Genomic DNA, 5,000 nt, shown 5'->3' with positions numbered 1-5,000 from the left:
GGAGGACATTTGGTTTGAAAATGTGACAAGAAAGACGGCTGAAGTTTTGATGTGTTATAGAGTATCAAAAACTGAGTCACGGAGTTGAAAACTCAAAAACTTAAAAAATAAAATAAATAAAAAAGGGGTACGTCAGTAACTCATCTTTTGAGGAAATTTGGGCTGCAAATGTGTCAAGAAAGATAGCTAAAATTCTGATATGTTATAGAGTCACGGGGTTGAAAACTTAAAAACTTAAAAAATAAAATTAAAAAAATTAAAAAATGGGTTACGTCAGTTCGTCAAAACAGAGATGAACTACTCGTACACATTATATCAATTATTACAAATACAAACATTAATCCGTATATACCAGTCGAAGCAATTTGCTCCATTTCTCGAAGCAACGACTGCGCTGATTGCTTAGGCTTTTGACATTAAATGCGTCTGAGAATAGAGAGCTATTTGGTAAACGCAACACGCTCTCAAAATCCCAACATTATCACGCCGCGGAATCAGAAGAGGTGTGGAATAAACAGCTCCCACATCGATATTGACAAATCTGAGCGAAGGTCTGTTTTGATCGGATAAGATAATGAAAGACATTTGAAAACCAAAGCTTCGAAGTCGATTAATCAATCAAAGAGTTGACAGTTTTCTTATTATGGTCAATAAGATTAAGCTTTCCAACCACTCATAAATTTTGCGTGAACGCCTCCTACTTCGATTAAAGCCTCGAAATCCTTCTGCCTTGAAAAGACTTTTCCAAAGCTTTTCGAGATGACTAGATTCTGACATTTTAACACGATTTACCGCTAAAACTACGAAACGAATGTTGCGTGTGTGAGGGCGAGAAATAATGAATTTATGGATATGCATATCTTTAAATTCACCATACATTAATACTTATTTCTGGTATCACCATATGTTCCAAAGGTCTAAAAGTATCCTTCTTGCCATATGTCTTGAGAGTTATTTCCTATTTTTCTTCAAGTCCTTCAGATGAAATTGAAACGAAAACAAAAAAAATAGTCTCTTCCATTACAACAAGGGCAGACACCCAGAACCAGACAGGTGTTTTTTTTTTCTTTTTGTAAGAGTCACTCCACCTTGACATTTGCACTGCAGTCTCCTTCCCTAATTGATGTTTAGTCTGGCAACAGACTCTTAATCTTCCTGAGAAGTTTCGAACGAGTTCTTTCTTTTCTTGACTAAATAATCTTTTATTTTGATAATTGTCATTATTTTTGCACGGAGGATGTCCTTACTCTATTATTATTATTATTATTATTATTATTATTATTATTATTATTATTATTATTATTATTATTATTATCATTATTATTATTATTATTATTATTGCTGGAAGTAAACCCTCTTTTACAATAAACATGTTTTATTAAAAGTGATTGCTGCCTCAGCTGCATTATTTTATAAAGGGTTCTTCTCTATTTTTCTAATTATTGTTTTCTCATTGTTGCTTAAACTGGTGAGCAACGCACCGAAGGTTGACATATCTCAATTAGGTAATAGTCAAAGCCGATTGGATTTTTTATTGGTAAAAAATTCCAGTGGGAGTAGTCAAATCTTCGGATATATCCCGTAGAGTGTATCGTAGGTAGAATTGATATTAAATTTTATTCTTTTCTATTTTTTAAAATCCAATCGGCTTTGACTATTACATAATTGAGATATGTCAACCTTCGGTGCGTTGCTCACCAGTTTAAGCAACAATGAGAAAACAATAATTAGGAAAATAGAGAAGAACCTTTATAAAATTAATGCAGGTGAGGCAGCAATCACTTTAATAAAACATATTATTATTATTATTGTTATTATTATTTATTACTATTATTACTTATTCTTATTAATTATTATCATATTATTATTATCATATAACAGGGGCCACCGACTTGAAATTGAAGTTCACACAGACAGAATATGTTTGGCTAAATATGTAAGTGCATAGGCACAAAATTCCACCTACTAACATATACATTTATCCATACGTATATACATGTATATGTAATTTTTTCATTGTAGTTTAACTCTCTCTCTCTCTCTCTCTCTCTCTCTCTCTTTTACGCACACACACATTGCATTTATAATATATATATATATATATATAATATATATATATATGTATATATATATATATATATATATATATATATATTATATATATATATATATATATATATATATGTTACAGTCAATATCTAAATCCAGACAATTTGTAAAGTGGCTGATTTTTTCAGGCAGTTTGTGAATTGCCTGGTTCACCCAGTCAGTTTATAAATCAGCTAAAAATCGCAGACAATTTACAAAGTGACTAAAATTTTGATAGATTTTCTTGGCATATTGACTGAAATGATCCAGCTACGGCTCATAAATCCCCAACCCCACCCGGCCAAGGAACGAACCCAGCTCCTTTTGTGTGTACTGTGTGTGTGTGTGTGTGAGTGTGTAACTAGCTGTTACCCTCTCAGTGTGAGCTCAGAGCTCATTATTTCACTCATATGAAGTAATGAACTGACAGAAAAACAGTGTTATTGAGTAAAATTTTATTTTCTAAAACCTATGTAACGATATATCAAAATTGAAAATAAAGTACGAAATGTGACATTTTAAATATTATATCAGTTTTTATTCCTACAATTCAAGCCAGAGTGGCACCGACTATTGCACTTGTAACCTTCTTTGTAACATTTACAGCGATTTGTTTGACACTGTTTCTTGCCCACAGTACAGTTGCACTTGGCATAATCTTGACCACCAAACCTAGATGATTGCTGTACTGCCTGACGTAGTCCTACCTCCTTGTCTGCACTCACTTCACCGATACTATACAGTTGATGGCTGCAAATATCAAATTGGCTCCTACTGTAGCGCCCCTTGAGTATTCCATCTCTCACGCCTATTCGATACATGTCATTTTCATTACGATCTAAGATAACACAGATAACATTTCGTGGATCACCTTTTCCTCGATCAACTAATGGGATAGGAATTGTCACGTTATCTCCTGGATTACCTGGGACACATTCTACACGACTACGTTTGACCTTGCGCTCAGCTTGAGCTAACTGACCAGCTGCTGCTCTGGACCGTTGAAGTGCTATGTCTTCTTGGAGCTTATGAAGTCTTCCTTGAGGATTCTAGCCACAGGGTGGACTGTCTGGATAGGCAGAGCCCTCTGATTAATAACAAAAGAAAACATTTAATAAATGGTGATAGACTTGCCATGTGGTTTGGAACTTTACCAAATTAGTTATCAGTTACCTTTTATAATTTTGTGTGTGTGTATGTGTGTGTGTGTGTGTGTGTGTGTGTGTGTGAGAGAGAATGAGAGAGTATCACTACCTGGCTGAGCGAAGTCCTCTGGCAATAATTTGGAGGAGTAGAGCATTCAGGTGAATCGTCTGGATGATCCATGCACTCAGGTGGATCGTCTGGAGGGTTCGTGCAGTCAGGTGAATTGTCTGGAGGTTTCGTGCTCTGAGGTGAATTGTCTGGAGGGTTCGTGCACTCGGGTGATTCATCTGGACGAGTAGAGTCAGAGGGGAAACTGTAAGCTCCAGGCAAATCCTCTTCAGTGATCATTGTCTTCAAAACTTCTTCTGGAAGTGCAGTTGAGCGTAGACCTACTCTGGCCTCAACACCAAAGAGTGCTTTGTATGGGGATTGTTTGATTCCAGAATGGTAACTGGTGTTCTTTTGGAACTGCACAAACCTCAGTCTCATGGGCCAGTCACTTGTATCATTATCCCCTAACCATGAAATAAGCATGTCTTTTACATCAGAGTTAAGGCGTTCAACTGATCCCTGGCTCTGTGGATGCCTTGGTTTACCATGAACGATCAACAGGTCTGGCCAAAGAAGTTTGAGTTCCAAGATAACCAATGCAGTAAATTCACTACCATTATCACTTTGCAGAATTTGAGGGGCTCTCTTTGAAGTTAAGGGACACAATATGCAATACTTTGTTAGATGCTCTTGGTACACCATTATCCACTTATATTTTCCTCTGGCGCAAGACTGCATGTCAACAAGATTCACCTGAGCTCGTGAACCGTAGTCCTTAGATAAAATCGGTTTGACAGTAACACCCTTGGTTGCACATCTCTTTCGTTTCTTTTGACACTGAACACACACACATATCTTGACAATTCTTTGATCATTTTGTCTCTGCCGCCATGGCCCATAGCAATGTGAGCACTTTTTTTTTTTTTTGTTTCAAACATATCCTCAACGTGCACAAAATAAACGGGTTCTGGAGTTTCATCCTTCCGTTTTTTTATCAACTTTTCAACACCACCACACTGAAGAACTGCATAACGTCCAAGGATGTAATACTGCCGATTTGATTTATTTTTTTGCAGATGCTGCTACTCTGAGTTCCTATATCAGATTGTAGTACTCAAGTTTAGTCAGTATTAATGACTTTGAGTTCGAGTTTTTCTTTAACATCACTTTGTCGTAAAAATGTGTTTCTTGGGGACACGCCATAATTCTATAAACGAAGTGAACCTCACAAAAGGACAGTGCCAGGGACAAGACCAACATACAACTGCTCCAGCTAGCTAGCACACACACGCACACTGTTGCGGGTTCGTTCATGGACAGACTTTTTTAATCACACGCACACACACACACAAAAGGACCTGGGTTCGTTCCTCGGCCGGGCGGGGTGGGGATTTGTGACCCGTAGCAGGATCATTTCAGTCAATATGCCAAGAAAATCTATCAAAATTTCAGTTACTTTGTAAATTGTCTGCGATTTTTAGCTGATTTATAAACTGACTGGGTGAACCAGGCAATTCACAAACTGCCTGAAAAAATCAGTCAATTTACAAATTGTCTGGATTTAGATATTGACTGTAACACACACATATATATATATATATATATATATATATATATATATATATATATATATGTATATATATATATATATATATATATATATGTATATATATATATATATATATATATATATTATATGTATATATATGTATATT

Source organism: Macrobrachium nipponense, chromosome 42 (genome assembly GCF_015104395.2).
Source record: "Macrobrachium nipponense isolate FS-2020 chromosome 42, ASM1510439v2, whole genome shotgun sequence".
In the NCBI taxonomy this organism is placed as follows: domain Eukaryota; kingdom Metazoa; phylum Arthropoda; class Malacostraca; order Decapoda; family Palaemonidae; genus Macrobrachium; species Macrobrachium nipponense.
The sequence above is the reverse complement of the archived record's forward strand: the minus strand, read 5'-3'. Positions refer to the sequence as shown.